Here is a 19,282-nt window from a genome sequence, read left to right on the forward strand (position 1 = left end):
CGAGTTCCTATTAGTGGAGAACAAAAGATATAATTTGTTTGTAGGGTACGAAACCACCTCAAAGCTATTCTTTCCGTTCAATCTATCCTAGAGTTCATACTAAAATAATGCAAGATATTCTTTCCGATCGATCTAATCAAGAGTTCATACTAAAATAACACCAAAGCAAATTCATATTCATAATACTCAATCCACACAAAGACCTACAAGGGGACCCCAAAGTTTCTATCGGAGAAAAGATAATAAAAACGTGCATCAACCCCTATGCAAATATTACCCCAATATCACCACGGAAATCCGCAAGTTGAATGCAATAACATATATCAAGTGAATCAATAAGATACCCCAATTTCACCTCAAGTATTCCTACCGCAAGACATACATCATGTGTTCTCATCTCTGAATATTCAATCCGACATGACAAAACTTCAAAGGGTAAAGATTCAATTCATCACAACAAGAGTATAGAGGGGAGAAACATCATATGATCCGACTATATTAAGAAAGCCCATGATATAGATCACGAGAGAGAGAGAGAGATAAAACACATAGCTACTAGTACAAACCCTCAACCCCGAGGGTGGACTACTCCCTCCTCATCGTGGTGGCTGCCGGGATGATGAAGATGTCCACCGGAGATGATTCCCCCCCTCCGGCAGGGTGGCGGAACGGGTCTAGATTGGTTTTCGGTGGATACGGAGCCAGCGGCGGCGGAACTTCTGATCTAGGTTAACCCCAAAGGGTTTCAGAATATTTGGGAATTTATAGTGCAAAGAGGGGGTGCGGGAGGCCACCGAGGTGGGCACAACCCACCTGGGCGCGCCCTGGTGGGTTGTGCCCCCCTCGGGGCACCCCCTAGGTGCTGCTCTGGCCCATCGGGAGTCTTCTGGCCCATAAAAAAATCCACAAAAAGTTTCGCGGTGTTTGGACTCCGTTTGATATTGATTTTCTGTGATGTAAAAAACATGCAAAAAACAGCAACTGGCACTTGGCACTATGTCAATAGGTTAGTCCCAAAAAATGATATAAAATGACTATAAAATGATTATAAAACATCCAAGAATGATAAAATAACAGCATGAACACTTCATAAATTATAGATACGTTGGAGACGTATCAGCATCCCCAAGCTTAATTCCTACTCGTCTGTCGACGTTCTGGGAACGGGGGTCCCCAGACTTGCTTGCCTGCGGCCCACGGCGTGGCTAAGTCAGTGGGCCGTACGGCCCATCTTCATCAACAAGGCACCCAAGCCCCTCGCGAGGGGCCAAGCCTCGTGAGGCGGACGATGCAAGACCTCCTCAGGAGTGGCCTAGCCAGGCAGGATCACGAGGAGCGGAGATATCAAGGCGGGGCAAACCTCACGAGGCTCTCGTGACGTGAGCCATGATGATCGGCACCAGGCGGGCGCCAGGGCGCACAGCGTCCTTGTTTCCTCTTTGGTGCTAAGGGGGCAAGCGCAGGCGAGGAGTACCGAGGCATCAGGCAAAGGATGCCATATCGGTGCAACGAGACCAAGACAAGAAGGACGGCAAGACGGAGGTCATCGTGGAGCCCAAGAAGGCGTCACCACCAGATCCTTTCGCTGGCGAAGACCACTTTTGTCAGGATAGCTTGTACTAGCTGCCCCCCTTCAAATTCGCCCGCCGTTGTTGGCTCCCTTCCCGCTCAATATTTGGGGAGAGGACCAGGGCCTATATAAGTAGAGCTAGCCACCACAGTAGAAGGAGAGTTCCGATCCACCAGTTCACCGAGCACAAGAACACCTCAACCTCAGGAGGCTGTTCTTCCCCTTGTACTGTTCATCATCAGCCCAAGAGGCAATCCACCACCACCACACTGGAGTAGGGTATTACACCACAACGGTGGCCCGAACCAGTATAAATCTCGTGTCTTTCTGTGTTGCGAGTTCGTCGAGTTCGTCCGCGAGATCTTAGCGAGCTAGGGCGTGGATCGGTAGGAGGGAAAGACTTCGCGCGCACCCCAGAGTTCGAACCTTAAGGGTTTTGCCGGAACCCCACATCCGACATTTGGCACGCCAGGTAGGGGTGCGCCGGAGCTTCTTCCTCGATAATCGACTTGCCGACGCTCCACGGTCAAGATGTCCGGTGACCCAAGAGCTGACTCCGACCGCTGGGCAGCCTGGCCGGCCCGGGCGGCGACGCCTGCTCATGAAGACCTCGACCCCGCGCTCCAGGCGGCGCGGGCGGCATCCAATGCTGCGGGGCGCGGCCAGGCGTCGTCCACCCTCACTCCGCGACAGGTACGAGCCGCTGCAAGGGCAGCAAGCCACGCCGTGGCAACAGCGCCGCACTCGCGGCGAGAGCAGGCAAACATGCGGGCAGCACTCACCGTGGCAAGGGAGCTGCTGCGGTACCGGCTGATGGAGAGCGGCGGGACGTGCTGCTGGAACGCGTTGCCGAGCTGCTGGACGCGGTGGCCTCGGGAGCGCCGCCTTTCTGCTATCGGCTCCCTTCTCAGGCCGTTACGGGGCCTCATGGCGGGCCTCACCGCAACCACGCGCCATCGGGCGCGCATGGGGGCTTCGTCAACACCAGCGCGGCCGGCGGCGCCGGGGGCTCCGCCGCCCCCATACCGCCCGCGACAAGCACGGACACAAGCGTCGCCCCCCATGGTCCCGGCGAGATGCCGCGCTACTATCCTCAGGATGCCACGCTGGGCCGGGCAACATGGAGTGTGGGGCACTACGGCGAGGTGTTCGGGGTAACAGCCCCGGAAGCCTATGTGCCCCGCATGATGGACCAGGAGTACACACCGGAGGACGACCTCGGCTCGTTCGTTGGAGAAGATTGGGAAGAAGGGGCGCTAGGAGTCGAAGCCTTCCAGGAGCCGCCGGGGAACCACCACGACCGCGTGTGCAACGACCACTACAGGGTACCCCTAATCCCTCAGGAGCAAGCTTACGCTAACCATGAGTCGCAGGAGGAACAGATCACCACAACGACCGGCGGCCCCAGCTCGGCGGCCTCCCTGCCAGCAGGGGGATCGCGTTGGGGGCTGCAGGAGAGGGGTCGGGAGCCAGGCCCCTCCCCACGGCGCGTGAAGCCAGGGGACACCCGGAGGTAGGCCCTCTGTCGGGGAGGCTTCGACGACCCTTCCCCCCGGCAGAGGACCTGTGGTCGCCGAGGGCACCGCTGGCGTCCCCTTTCCCCCCTTTGTGTCGTCCAGGTTGCCGGTTGGCTCAAAGGTGGTCGAGGGTGGTGCAAGGCGGGGCCCTCGTCTGGCAATATGAAGCAAGGCCGGTACCTGTGAAGAAGGCCCGGTGCCTGTGAAGCTCGCCGCCCGTGACACTCTCACGTAATAATGAGTTGGGGCTGTACACGCCCCGGAGTCTCATGGGTGCCGGCCTCAGGCCCTGGGGCTCCCTACCACGCCTAGTGGCAACACTTAGCTCCGCGCTGGTGAGAAGACTTGAAGACCAGAAGACTAGACTAGGTGCCGGACGCGGCCATTTGCTTTGGATCTCTCTTTCTGTAGCTTTGCTTTCTGGATCTGGATTTAAGTTGAAGCCGAGTTTTTGTCGATACGTGCGCTGGGTACCTCTTCTCATTCGAGCAGTTTCTTGCTTTCTGGATTTCGTTTTGTCTGGGACTCATGTCCGTCGCCTTCCCCTCACGAGCCCCTCGCGAGCGGGACTGCGCGAAGCACACACGCGCCCAGCACGCGCTAACGCAGCAACTGGCGCTTGCCTCTTGCGGGGCCCCTTCTGACAGGTCGACAAGCTCCGCAGGATTCTCAGAAACTCGTAGCCTCGTGACCCAGCTCGAGGCTGGCGCAGACTAAGGTAACCCACGACGGGGAACTCGCCCCCGGACTCATGAGTCCACGAGGGCACATATTCAATACCGCATAGGAAAGTAAAGGCTGCTACCTGCTTACATGAGGGGCTTCCCCTCTCAAAATGCTCTTACAAGTTTTCCAAGGGCCACGCCCGAGTTTTTGCGTACAGGGTAAAACGACAGGGGGACATGGGATCAACCAGATATGTCACTCGCTACATCGCCCTCGGACGCGTCACTCGCGTCGTCGTCGTCTTCGCCGGCACCATCGCCGCCTTCGGCGATGTCTCCGTCGCCGTCATCAACCACGTTGCCTTCGTCTGCGGCGACCACCGCCGCGTCGTTGTCAGAGGCAAAGGCTCTGACCAGCGCGTCCACGTTGTCCTCCACCCACCATGCCAGATCGCCCCGGACGGCCTGCGGTACGGGGGCAATGGCGGCGTCGAAGTCGAAGTCGGGGAAGGTGTTCCTGAGGTGGCTGAAGACACGGGAGAACGCGCGCCCGAGCAGGCCCCGACTTCTCTCCTCCACGAGCCGGCGAGCCCTGTCAGACCGGGTTTCCAGGCGCGTCACCACGTCGGTGAAGAAGGTCAGATGGCTGGCATAGTCATTCAAGTGGGGGGCAGGAGCATTCTCGTCGCATATGTAGCCTAGGGCGGTGTTGGCTCTGTTCCGGAGATCCTGAAGCATAGGACCATGCTCGCGCTCCAGCGTCCGACGTTGGAGCACTTCCTCCCTGTTTTGCCGTGTGACGGCCTCGACGTCACCGACCCGCTCCCGAAGAGAAAGCAGTTCGGCGCGGGCGGAGGCCAAGTCCGCCTGCACCGTGACCAGGGCGGCAGCGATGGCCTCCACACGCCTCTCAGCCTCGTCCAACCTGGGCCTGAGGGCAGCAGTCCTGCCCGCACCCTCCGTACCTGCGAGCTTCAACTTCAAGTCATACCTTCCCTCCAGTTCTGCGCGAACCTCGGCCACCCGGCGGTCCACCTCCTCCTGGACCCTGGCCTTGCGAACCCCGACGGCGTCTTCTGCTTGGGTAACTTGACGCTCCCTTGTCTCCAATTGTTCAAGCTCGAGGCTGCGCTCCACGGCCTCCAGCGCCAACGCCTCCTCGCGCTTCTGGACCTCTTCCTCCTCGGCAGGCGTCCCCCTCAGCGACGCAAGGGCGGCTCTGCGCGCCTCCACCTGCTGCTCTAGGGACGCGCCCCAGGTGTGGAGCTCCCACGCGCGCTTCTCCGCGGCCTCGCGACGGCGGTCGGCCTCATGAGCCTCCTCCAAGGCTCGGGAGCAAGCCTCGCAGGAAACCTTGAGAGACGCCTCAGCCTTCGCATTGTCAAGATCACGCTGGTAGTGGCCGAGGTTGATAGCCACCCTCAGCTTGCGCCATTCCTCCGCCAACCAGAGACCTTCAGCCTCAAGGCGCGAGTCGACACCCGCGAGCTCTTCACCAAGTCGGCTCATTGCTCCCATTGCCTCTTGGAAGAGCTCGTGACGAACTACGCTCCGCCCGCGCTCGAGCTCGAACGCTTGGTCCACGTCGTCCTCCACCTCGGGGGCTGCGGGCGGGGCACCAAGCGGCACACCACCTCTCGGCAGGGGGCTGGGGGCTGGCGCTGCACCTGACGTCAACCAGTCCTCGTGAGGAGCCCAAACCAATCGAGGCTCACTGCTTGAAGAGGAACCGAAGATCGAAGCCAACCAGCTACTGACCGTAACCAAAGGAGGGGTCTTGGGCACGCCCGCCAAGCTCCACGCCAGACCGTGGGGGAGGAGCGACCAAGCTGCAGGTTCAGCGCGCCATGAAGGCAAGAGTGCTCCTTCAACTGACCCTGCTCCAGGGGCAGCAAGCGGCCAGGAGCGCTCGAGGCCGACGGGGGAGTCGAGGAAGGAGGAGGCTATTTCTCAGAAGACGCAGCCGCCTCAACGGAAGGAGCCCTGAAGAACTAACGTCAAGAAATGGAAACAGCACACAAGGAGCTATAGCGATACAATACTTACACGTCGATGGCGATGTACTTCCTCCGCTTCAGCGGCCCAAAGATGTTGCTGCCACTTGGGGATCCTTTCCTCTTGCGGAGCTCCTCGAAGTCCATGCAAAGACGACCGAAGCGCTGGACGTGACGGCCGGTGCGCGGCGGGGCTGAAGAAGAGCTGGGAAGGACAGCTTCAGGGGTGCCCGGCTGTGGCGAACAGCCGAGCGCCGTCTCACCACAACCTCCCGAGGCTCCTGGAGCCTTGGCCTCGGGAGTCGCACGCCGCGTCTCCTCAGTGACCAATGCCTCAGGAGAGGGGTCGCAAGCTCCCGAGGACGACGCCCCAGGATCACCACTCAGCATGTGCTCCTCAGCACTCGAGCCACCGACCCCCGTCGGAGCTCGCCCTCCTACACCCTCTCCTGGGGCGAGCTCGGCACTGGCGGCGAGGAGGGGAACCACGTCGGCGGGGTTCTCGCGGGACCCCACCAGGCCGATTGGGCGCAACCCCCACTCATCAAAGGAAGGCATGCTCGCGGCAAATGCGGCTTTGTTCTCGCAACCGTATAGCAGGCAGCTATTCCTGGGCATGTCGTCCGGCAGAGGGACACCCGATAGGACCATGAGCACTGTTTGCCGCGTCGTAAGAGGAAGCCCCTTCTCCTGAAACCTCATATGGTCCTGACTGCTGAGCAAGTCCCACATTGGGCGGGAATGGCGCCGAAGCGGCGCGACTCGGCGCTTGACGAACTCCTTCACCACCATAGGCGCAGTCACGCCGCGGTCCTTCAACCTCCCCAGCGTAGCCCAGACGAGAGCGAGGCGGGGGCTTGTGAGCTTCTGATGGCCCCAGCCGGAGTTTGGAACAGTAGGCCCCGCCGGAACTTGGAGCAGGGGGCTGAGCATGCCGGCGTCTACAAACACCCATCGTGTACGGAACTCGCTCGTGGATGAAGGAAGCTCGAAGTCAATCCCCGCGCCCGCCGTCGCGGCCACGGCCTGGAAGCTCACGCACCCCGAGCTCTGACGAGGATCAGCCAGATGCAGCGAGAAGAAATGGCGGAGGAAGGCCACCGAGGGAGCGATGCCCACCATGGCTTCGCACAAGAAGGCGAAAACGGCAAGAAGGGTCACAGATTGAGGGTTAAGGTGCAGCATGTGGATCTGATAATGCTCGAGCACCGCGTTGAAGAAGGCGGAGAAGGGAGGAATCAGGCCAGCCCAGAGGGCGTCTATGAAGATTGGGACTTCAGTGGCTGCCCGAGCCATACGAGTGCGAGACGCGGGCCAAGCCACCGTCTCTCCCCACTCGTTGAAGCTAGAAGCAAGCATCGGACGCACCTTGTCCATGGCCTCGTCGTTGAGCACTCGGGATCGACCTAGCGCCGGCTCGACGGCCGGAGGAACGCTTAGCGGAGACAAGGGCTTCTTTCCCTTATCTGCTTGTTTCGGCGCCATGGCAACGAAGTGGGCGGAGGGCAGGTCAGATTGGAGAAGAGAAACAGAGTCTCGAGGAAGCCGGGAGATTGGGGAAGCGAGGCGCAGACGATGGAGGAATAACTGTGTAAGCTGCGGGGGCCGCATAGCCAGGCGGATTCAAAGGCTTCGTGGGGAAGCGGAGACGCCCACGTCCAATCAACCGCCACGCGTCAACCGAGGCCGCAGGCTTTTGGGGCCCGCGGCGCTCCGTACTTGACCCTTGGCTTCGCCGCGAAGCCAAGCCTGAGCGCACCTTGGGCCCAGGGGCTACTGTCGGCGTTCTGGGAACGGGGGTCCCCAGACTTGCCTGCCTGCGGCCCACGGCGTGGCTAAGTCAGCGGGCCGTACGACCCATCTTCATTAACAAGGCACCCAAGCCCCTCGCGAGGGGCCAAGCCTCGTGAGGCGGACGACGCAAGACCTCCTGAGGAGTGGCTTAGCCAGGTAGGCTCACGAGGAGAGGAGATATCAATGCGGGGCAAACCTCACGAGGCTCTCGTGACGTGAGCCATGACGATCGGCACCAGGCGGGCGCCAGGGCGCGCAACGTCCTTGTTTCCTCTTTGGTGCTAAGGGGGCAAGCGCAGGCGAGGAGTACCGAGGCATCAGGCAAAGGTTGCCATATCGGTGCAATGAGACCAGGACCAGAAGGACGGCAGGACGGAGGTCATCGTGGAGCCCAAGACGACGCCACCACCTGAGCCTTTCGCAGGAGAAGACCACTTTTGTCAGGATAGCTGTACTAGCTGTCCTCCTTCAAATTCGCCCGCCGTTGTTGGCTCCCTTCCCGCTCAATATTTGGGGAGAGGACCAGGGCCTATATAAGTAGAGCTAGCCACCACAGTAGAGGGAGAGTTCTGATCCACCAGTTCACCGAGCACAAGAACACCTCAACCTCAGGAGGCTGTTCTTCCCCTTGTACTGTTCATAATCAGCCCAAGAGGCAATCCACCACCACCACACTGGAGTAGGGTATTACACCACAATGGTGGCCTGAACTAGTATAAATCTCGTGTCTTTCTGTGTTGCGAGTTCGTCGAGTTCGTCCGTGAGATCTTAGCGAGTTAGGGCGTGGATCGGTAGGAGGGAAAGACTTCGCGCGCACCCTAGAGTTCGAACCTTAAGGGTTTTGCCGGAACCCCACATCCAACATCGTCCTCGAGTAGGTAAATGATAAAAGAAATAATTTATGAAGTGTGAATGCTAGCAAAGTGCACAGGTTTGATCAAAGATAATTTCAATCACTTTTCCTAGCAACATAACAACATTTCTTTCTCATAAAACTTCTCATGTTATAGTAGCAACCAATTCACATGTTCAGGTTCAAACAATGAATTCTCTTGAATCCCAACAACCTATGTTCTCAGTCACCAAGCAATTGCAATTCAACTTATTCAACAGAGTTTAAGTAAGAGCTCCACATACTCAACCATCATATAGTCTTCTATGATTGCTAACACTCACCTTGTACACATGAGCAAAACGTTTCAATCGGACACATAGAAAGATAGGGGATTATTGTTTTGCCTCCCAACGTATTCACCACAAGGGTGATGTCAACAATAATAACTCATGCTACCCATATTCAACTAGACATATGTGCCTAGATCTTTCCTCACCACAAGATGCTTGCCAAAATAGAAAAATAAAAAAGGAATAGAGAGAAAAAATTTGACTCTTTGCATAAAAGTAAATACTGAATAGTAAAAGATAGGCCCTTCGCAGAGGGAAGCAGAGGTTGCCATGCGCTTATTTGTTTGTATGCTCAACCCCTTAGTGCAAGAGAACGTCACGTTATATTGCCCCTTATGATAGCAACCTTTATTATGCAGTCCGTCACTTTTATTGCTTTGCCATCACAAGTTCGTACAACGCTCAATTTTCTCTTACACTAAATGATCTCACACTTTTAGAAGCAATTTTTATTGCCTTATTGCACCGATGACAACTTACTTGAAGGATCTTGCTCAATCCTTAGGTAGGTATGGTGGACTCTTGAAAAATAAGATTTGGGTTTAAGGGTTTTTGGATGCACAAGTAGTATCTCTACTTGGTGCGGAATTTTTGGCTAGCAAAGATGGGGGGCAAGCACCACATTTGAAGGATCTATGACAATATGACTTCTATGTGAATATGAACAAACATAAATCATTACGTTGTCTTCCTTGTCCAATGTCAACAATTCTGGCATATAATATTTTGATGGGGGCTCACAATCACAAAAGATTTCCAAGATAGTGTATTTGCATGTGAAAGTTCTCTTCCTTATACTAATTAATAGTGAATTGCTTGTATGACCAATGTTGTGATTCTCAAGCCTCAAAAGATTTCACTTTCTAAACCCAATGTGAAGCTACCACTAGGCATGATATGATTTCAACTTCATGACATTCAATTTATTCAACAATTTACTTATAGGATATAAGTGAAGCACAAGAGTAAATGACAAGCTACTCCAAAAAGATATAAGTGAAGATCAAGCGAGTAGTTAAGTAAATAGGTGGCTATGTGAAGACTCTCTTTTATTTAAAAACTTTCATATCTAAGTATTTTATTCAAACAACAAGGAAAACAAAATAAAATGACATTCCAAGGATATCACAATTCATGTGAAGAAGCAAAAACTTAGGCTCAACCGATACTAACCAATAATTGTTGACGAAGAAAGGTGGGATGCCTACCGCGGCATCCCCAAGCTTAGATGCTTGAGACTTCTTGAAATATTATCTTGGGATGCCTTGGGAATCCCAAGCTTGAGCTTTTGTGTCTCCTTAATTCCTCTCATATCACGGTTTTCCTAAATCTCAAAAGCTTCATCCACACAAAACTCAATAAGAACACATGAGATAAGTCAGTATAAACCAATGCAAAAACCTTATCATTCTCTACTATAGCAAATCACTAAAATTATTATTCAACATTGCATACTAAATGCCTCTGCATATTTAATACTCCTATCCTTAAATAGAATCATTAAACAAGCAAACATATGCAAACAATGCAAACATAACAACAATCTGCCAGAACAGTACAGTCTATAAAGAATGCAAGAGTATCAATACTTATTCAACTCCAAACATTATGAAAATTTACCACACTGTAGATTATTTATCAGAGCTTATTATGCAAAAAGTTTCAACATTTTATCACACTCTGACTTTTTAGGTAATTTTTGCAACAGCGGTAAACTTTCTGTTTTTCAAACAGCAACATGTAGACTTGTAAAATAAGCATAGTTAAGGCTATCCTTGACATTTTTATTGAAATAAAAGATGCAAAACATTATTCTAAATAACAACAAGCAAATCCTAACAAAATAAATTGACGCTCCAAGCAAAACACATAATATGTGACGAATGTAAACATAGCTCGTAGTGAGGTTACCGATAATGTTGGAGACGAAAGAGGGGATACCTTCCGGGGCATCCCCAAGCTTAGTTGCTTGGATCTTCCTTGAATATTACCTTGGAGTTCCTTGGGCATCCCCAAGCTTAGGGTCTTGTCACTCCTTGTTCTCCTCATATCGACATCTCACCCAAAACTTGAAAACTTCAATCACACAAAACTTAACGGAACTTTGTGAGATAGGTTAATATGATAAAGAGCAAACCATTCCACTTTTGGTACTGTCAAAGACAAAATTCATAATTGTTCTCACACAATGCCTACTGTATCATATTATTTCTACAATTTATATTGAGCAATATAAGCCATAGAAACTAGAAGACAAGCAAACTATGCATTGAAAACAGAATCTGTCAAAAACAGAACAGTCTGTAATGATCTGGATAACTACCATACCTCTGTTACTCCAAAAATTCTGAAAAACTAGGACCACGTGAGAAATTTGTATATTAATCTTCTGCAAAAAGAATCAACTCAAGATCACTCTCCTGTTAAAAATAAGAATTATTTTCGTGAGTGCAAAAGATTTTGTTTTTCAGCAAGATCAAATCAACTATCACCCAACATGATCCCAAAGGCTTTACTTGGCAGTTGATTGAAACAAAAGCTATAAAACATGATTACTACAGTAGCATAATCATGTGAACACACAACAATAGTAGGTAAAAGTGTTGGGTTGTCTCCCAACAAGCGCTTTTCTTTAATGCCTTTTAAGCTAGGCATGATGATTTCGATGATGCTCGCAAACAAGATAAGAATTGAAATATGAAGAGAGTATCATGAAGGATATGACTAGCACATTTAGGTCTAACCCACTTCCTATCCATAGGGATTTTGTGAGAAAACAACTTATGGGAACAAGAATCAACTAGCATAGGAAGGCAAAACAAGTGCAACTTCAAGACAATCAACACATAGAGAGGAAACTTGATATTATTGAGATATGAAAGAGCATAAGTTCCTTCCTCATAATAATTTTCAGAGGCATCATGAATGGATCCAACAATATAACTATCACACACAACACACTTTTCATGATGCACAAGCAAAGATTTATTACTCTTAATGACATACATGTCATCATAATAATCATCATAGATAGCAACTTCATTGTCATAATCAATTGAAACCTCTTCCAAAATAGTGGATGTATCACTAAATAAAGTCATGACCTCTCCAAATCCACTTTCTTCAATATTGTAATAAGATTCACACTACAAAAAAAAGACACATCCGTGACATTTTGGGCCGAACGATTTTTTTGTCATACATATGACACTTTTATGACGATAATTGTGACAAAACCCGGTATCATCATAGATGTGGTGGGCTCCTACTTCTATGACAAAAAATCATGACAGAAAATGGGCTTTTCGTCCTGGGCGGGCCGGAGACGCAGCTGCATGACATTCTTTGGGCCGTCCATGACGGAAAAAACCGTGGTAGATGCGAGGGCGAGGAAAATTTCGGGGAGTTCCCGGTTACGGTGGGTGGTCGGGGGCCGAGCGATGCGCGTTTCTCTCGTACATGTACGCGCGTGTGTGCGAGGCATTGGCTCTAGTTGAACCCGAGCGAGGCGTTGGGCTCTAACTGAACCCGAGCGATTGCACTGCAGGCTACGCGTTACTGAACCTGAGCGATCGATCGATGGCTGTTAACTGAACCCGATCGAGCGATTCCTTCGCTACTGCTGCTAACTGAAGCCGATCGATGCTGGCTCTGGGATGAACAGTGAGCATTGCGGGGGGGGGGGGGGGGTTGGATGAATAGTGAGCGGTGGCGTTGCCTCTGGATGAACAGGACCCCGTGGTGTGGTGGAGGGCTGGATGAACAGTAGACGGTGGAGGGGTGCCCGTGGAGGGTTGGTTGAACAGGACCCTGTGGTGTGGAGGGCTGGATGAACAGTAGATGGTGGAGGGGTGCCCGTGGAGGGGTGGTTGAACAGTAGCAGGTGAAGTAGCGCGCGGTGGAGGCTGGATGAACAGGAGCCCGTGGAGGCTGGAGGAGGTCGACGGTAGCCCGTGGAGGCTGGAGGAGGTCGATGGTGGAGATGAACAGTATCCCGTGGAGTCCCGTTTTGCGGTACGCCACACCCCTCCCGATGAACATGACCCCCGTTTCGACCGTAGGAGGTCCGTTTCGTCCGTTTTGCGGTACGCCACACCCCTCCCGATCAACAGGACCCCCGTTTCGACCGTAGGAGGTCCGTTTCGTCCGTTTTGCGGTACGCCACACCCCTCCCGATCAACAGGACCCCCGTTTCGACCGTAGGAGGTCCGTTTCCTCCGTTTTGCGGTACGCCACACCCCTCCCGTTCAACAGGACCCCCGTTTCGACCGTAGGAGGTCCGTTTCCTCCGTTTTGCGGTACGCCACACTCCTCCCGATCAACAGGACCCCCGTTTCGATCGTAGGAGGTCCGTTTCATCCATTTTGCGGTACGCCACACCCCTCCCCATGAACACGACGCATTCCGTTGCCTCCCCATGAACACGACGCATTCCGTTGCCTCCCCATGAACACGACGACGACGCTGTTTCTCCATTCCGACCCAGCCATGTACACGAGCCCTGGCCGTACGTATGCGCGAGTAGGCGTCCGAGACCCCGCCCGTATGTACACATACGTGGCCGTATTTTCTTTCTTGCACCCTGGCCGCTGTACGTACGTGTACATGCTACGTGTGCGCCTCTACTACGACACGTACGCGCCTCTACTACGACACGTGCGCGCCTCTACATCCACCAGTATATATGTACGTACACGTTCGCGACCAGAATGACAACGCTAAGTACGCTTCGACCAGGTGGGTCCCGACTGTCAGGCACTTCCTTGCCTGCGAAGATATAGCTGGTGGGTCCCAGCAGTCAGGGGGCGAATCGTTTTTTTTTGCCCGGACGCACTTCCTTGCGTGCGAAGAGGAGTACGATGGTTCACTGGTTCGCTGCGGTGTGAGGCTGCCATCGCCGCAGAATAACAGGGGGTGTGGGTGAGTAGAGGGATGGCCTGGCCAGCGGTGGGAGTAGTAGGGGGCGGTGAGGCCTCCGCCGCATCGCAGCCGGCCACGGGAGGCAGGAGCACGAGGCACGACCGGCGCTGGTTTGGGCGGCTGGAGCAAGAAGACCAGAGGTTGAAGAAGCACTACGGCCGTTGGATGGACATCGTACGGTCACTGGAGCTAGAATCGTGCATATTGACTAAGTTGACAAAGCCCTCCGTCCCCGTCAACTTAGTAGGCCCACAAGTCAGCCTGCCACTATACTGGGTCCCAGCTAACAGGGGGAGTATTCATTTTTTTGTGCATAATAAGGAGGCACTTCCTTGCGTGCGAAGATATAGCTGGTGGGTCCGAGCTGTCAGCAGCGGTAACATTTTTTTCGCGAAATACAGAGGCCCTTTCGGTGGGTCCCTGATGTCAGGTGGAGGAATCATTATTTTGCGCGTAATAAGGAGGCATTTCCTTGCGTGCGGCCGTGGACCCAGCTGTCGGCCTCTCCACGTACAGTCCACTTGAGATGCATGTCGGTCGTTGACCACGTTGACCAGGCCGCACCGAGAGCACCAGGGCGGTGGACGACGGCAAGGCCTAGGAAGGGAACGACACGGAGGCAGGGAAGACTCGGCAGTTGTTTCCCACGCGGAGGGGAGTACGACTGTACGAGGGTTTACTAGTTCGTCTGCCGTCGCCGGAGAATAACAGCAGGTGTGGGTGAGTAGAGGGATGGCTAGGCCAGCGATGGGAGTACGATGGGGCGGTGAGGACTGCGCGGCAGCAGAGCCGGCCGCGGGAAGGAGGGAGCAGGCAGTCCCGCCGGCGCTTGTTTGAGCGGCTGGAGCAGGAAGAGCAGAGATTGAAGAAGCACGACGGCCGTTGGATGGCCATCCAACAGTCACTGCTTGTGCGTCAACCTTTTTTTAGGAAAGCCTCAAATCTGTGGAAAACAGCATACAGCCCATCTGCCATTATTTCTAATAATTTACAGCCCATTTGCTAATTATTAAGGTTTTTTTGGAGCCCATATTCTTTTTGTTAGCATTACAGCCCATATTGTGGCCACGGTTAAAAAATTATACGAAATTTTGCATATTTCGGTGCGGTCCGAACTGTTTTTAATCCCGAAATTTCGACTCACATTCAAACTGATTTTAAAAATAAATGTATATCAATATAAAATCCAACAAATTCTCCACGCATAAAAATTAATGTAATTTAAAATCCCAAAATGAAAAAAAGATATTTGAAACTAATTGCCGGTTTGATGTGTTTTAAAATGTACATCCCATTTCTCATTACTGATGGGCCATTTTCTCGGCCAGCCGAATGAAAGCTCTCCTCGTCTTGAAAGATTTGCAGCCCAACATGCCTGACAAAGCGACTTACTTGGCAAATCACAAAAAAACTGGGATGTGGCCGTGGACCCAGCTGTCAGCCTCTCCACGTACAGTACTCTTCCGATGGAAGTCGTTCCTTGACCACGTTGACCACGCCGCGCGGAGAGCACCACGGTGGTGGACGACGGCGAGGCCTAGGAAGGGGACGACACGGAGCCGGGGAAGACGCGGCAGTGGAAGCCCGCGCGGAGAGGAGTACGAGGGTTCACTGGTTCGGCTGCGGTGTGAGGCTGCCGTCGCCGCAGGGCCTGGCCAGCGGTGGGAATAGTAGGGGGCGGTGAGGCCTCCGCGGCAGCACAGTCGGCCACGGGAGGCAGGAGCATGCGGCACGACCGGCGCTGCTTTGGGCGGCTGGAGCAAGAAGACCAGAGGTTGAAGAAGTACTACGGCTGTTGGATGGACATCGTACGGTCACTGGAGCTAGAATCGTTCATATTGACTAAGTTGACAAAGCCCTTCGTCCCCGTCAACTTAGTAGGCCCACAAGTCAGCCTCCCACCAAGGTGGGTCCCAGCTAGCCGGGGGAGTATTCATTTTTTTGTGCGTAATAAGGAGGCACTTCTGGTGGGTCCGAGCTGACAGCGGGGGGAACGTTTTTTTCACGAAATACGATGGCCCGTCAGGTGGGTCCCAGCAGTCAGGGGGCAAACGTTTTTTCGCAAAATACGGTGGCCCGTCCAGTGGGTCCCTGCTGTCAGTTGGAGGAATCATTATTTTTCGCGTAATAAGGAGGCACTTACTTGCTGCGGCCATGGACCCGGCTGAGACTCTCCACGTACAGTATACTTCCGATGGAAGTCGTTCCTTGACCACGTTGACCTCGCCGTGTTCCGTTGCATGCATGCGTCCATGGGCGTGGTGCGTTCCCACTGTCAGCCTCTCACGTACAGTCATCTTCCGATGACTCTCGATTGTTGACCACGTTGACCACACCGTGCCGAGCGCACCCAGACTGGAACAACCCGGAGATGGGGAAGACGGGGCAGTGGAGTCACAGATGGAGAGGAGTGGGAAACTTCACTGGTTCGGGTGCGCGGCAGCACAGCCGCGGTGCCGCCCATGGGAGACTGGAGCAAGAACGGAGGTTGAAGAAGGAGCACGACTGTTGGATTAACATCCAACGGTCCAGCTGCTAGAATCATTTGTTGATTAAGTTGACAAAGCCATGCGTACACGTCTGCTTAGTAGGCCCACATGTCAGTCACCAAATCTGACGGGTCCCAGCTGTCAACGGGATGAATAATTTTTTTCGCAAACAAGGAGGCACTTCCTTCCGTGCGAAGATACAGCCGGTGGGTCCCAACTGTCAGGTGGAGAAATATTTTTTCGCAAAACAAGGAGGTCCCTCCTGTAGCTGGTTCGAATCCAAACCTAGACTATGACTATATATGGTGCTATGCTACTCTGCAAGTAATGAAACTGACATATCCAACATTCGCTTCTCCTCTTCTCTACTTACTCTGCCTAGCATCAGAAGCTCTGGCCGCAGCAACCATGTCCGCTGGCTACTCGTCCACCTGCTCTTCAGCAGGCAACAACCAGATATGCGCCAAGTCGCCACCCGTACCATCGCCTGTGGGTCTCATCACACCCCCGCCGGCACGCGCACCGCAGCCGATTGCTCATCGCAACCCGCTGCCATTGGTGTGGTGCCACTGCTGCAAATCACGCAGAGTCATCCGTCGCGTCTCAACTACAATCCACAACCCTGGCCGAGTGTTCTACAAATGCCCGAATCATGGGGTAATAATATGTTTAAGTGTTGTTCTGCTGCTTTCAGTTGCTGATTTTTTTAATAGTTTGGTTGATGATCTTCCAATTTGATTCGTGCAGAAAAGGGAAGATTCGTGTGTTGTATTTCTGGGAAGTTGCTGATGTGGGGGAATGCAACTACGCTGATTATTTGGTTAGCCGAGGAATCCCAATACCAGCAGGTTGGGGTGTTGGACAAGTAACTGAAGGAACGACAGAAGAGGAAGATGCAGAGCAGAAGGTTAAAGATGCAGTTCCTCTGATCATGGCTAAGCAACATCTGCTGAACGGCCTTGACATCAATGAGGAGATGAAAGAGCTTCTGAAGATAATGGGCAAAATCGATGTGCTCTGTAGGATGATTGTCTCTTTATTTGTAGTGTATGTAGCACTCGTGATGTATTCAGTGGCTACGACATGAGCACTTTGCTGAAACTAGTAATGAATGAAACCTGTGTAGCAGGCTGGGCGTAGTGTTGTGAACATCTAATGATTTCTATTAACGGAAATCAGGGGGTATCCCCTTTTGCTCATATAAATAAATAAATAGCATAGGCCCTGTCGGGTCAGTTTTGTTCTCATTCAAAGACGTCGAGCAAATTGCAGTCCAACAACAAACTATGTCATCAAATTCAAGTTTGACAGCCAAATATGAGTCAACTAAACAACAATGTCATCATGTTTTAGTTGTCATACAATCACCAAACACAAATCAGCATACATAACAAGTGATGTTCTCACAGCAAAATACTAAACAACATGTTCATCAGGTTTCAGTTGTCATAGCAAACACAATTTCACATAGTAGATAAAAAAACATCTTCTGGCAGGCAAATACGACAAAAGCAATGTAATCATCATCCGCAGCAGCAGCGTCAACATCTTCGCCATGTGTATCAGTCTGAATCGTAATTCCCCACGGTGTCATCTTCTTCTTCGTCCTCAACGTCCTCGAACGTTGGCTTCTTCTTGATCAACTCTTGTATGTCCACAGCACGACAGACAATATTTTCGCCGGCGTCATTGACGTGATGGTTCTCAAAGATATTAGGAACATCTGTGTTATCTTGTACATCAGGAGCAGTGTAAGCATCATCTTGTTGTGCAACTTCATTAAACGAATTCCTCTGCTCAAACCTTTGCAATACTCTCCAGTCATCGCTATGTGCAAATGTGTCTTCCAAGAAAAATATCTGTGTTGCTTGATTTGCCAAAATAAAAGGCTCGTTGGTCTGGTACGCCGCCTTGACATTGATGGATTTGAAATAATCATCAGCTCTGGGTTTTGCGATCCTGGAAAACAGGTTATACCAATGACAGCACAACAGAACCACACACCGATGATCCTCGAAACTGGAGATATACTGCAACTGAACAATGTCTGTTATGTTAGCATACATTTCCGTTATCTCTTTGTCATATGTATGCGTGCTCATGATGGCACTGTTTTGTGTCTTCCTGCCTTCGTCTCGTGCAAGGGTGTTGTAGCGCACATCTCCAACAACGCAAGATTCATAGTGTCTTACCCGAGTATCAGGACCCATTGCTAGTGAGTAAAGGGCATCATCAACTGCCCGCCCATCCTCCCGCATCTTCTTAACCTATGGTTAGAAAATAGACAAGCTGATATCTTATGTACTCAATATATTAAAAAAACTGACAGTGCACTTCAAAAGCTTACATGGTTCTTGAACCATTTTGCAAATCATGCCATAACCAGTTTGTCAATGTTTCTTGGATTTTGTAAATCCTCTTTGTAGATGCTGCACAACATAGTGATCACGTCAAACATCTAAATATATAAGAATGTGCTGCAAGTTTAGTAGATTACAATGTATAAGCTGCAGTACTGCACTTACTTGATATAAGGTAGTATCTCAGGACAGTTATTCAACACATACCAAACCATTTTGTCCAAATCTTTAGGTTTGTCCTCTTGTCGACTCTTCCCTGTAACTCAAACAGAATAATCGAAAACATTGAGCCCGGGATTATCTTCACCCACCTCTTTGCTAAGCTGATCAGCTGTTTCAATGTATTTTGAGCAGAATGTCAATGCTTCTGTAGCAATGTAGGCCTCTGCAATGGAACCCTCGGGTCTAGCTCTGTTCCTAACATAGCCCTTGAAAGTGCCTAGCCGCCTTTCAATAGGGTACATCCAGCCATACTGTACTGGACCTCTAAGTAGTGCCTCATCAGGTAGATGAACAGCCAAATGCACCATCACATCAAAGAAGGCTGGAGGATATATCTTCTCAAGGTCGCATAGGATAGTTGGTATCTTGTCTCTAAGACGCTCCAAAGCATCTATCCTGATATTCCTACTGCAGAGTTCCCTGAAGAATTGTCCCAACTCTGCAACTGCTCTGTATAAGTCAGGGTGGCCCAATCCTCTAAGGATAACAGGTAAAACCCTTTGAAGTAGGACGTGGCAGTCATGAGTTTTCAACCCTTGTACCTTGTTTCCATCTGCACTGACTCT

This window comes from Aegilops tauschii, chromosome 3 (assembly GCF_002575655.3).
Source record: "Aegilops tauschii subsp. strangulata cultivar AL8/78 chromosome 3, Aet v6.0, whole genome shotgun sequence".
In the NCBI taxonomy this organism is placed as follows: Eukaryota; Viridiplantae; Streptophyta; class Magnoliopsida; order Poales; family Poaceae; genus Aegilops; species Aegilops tauschii.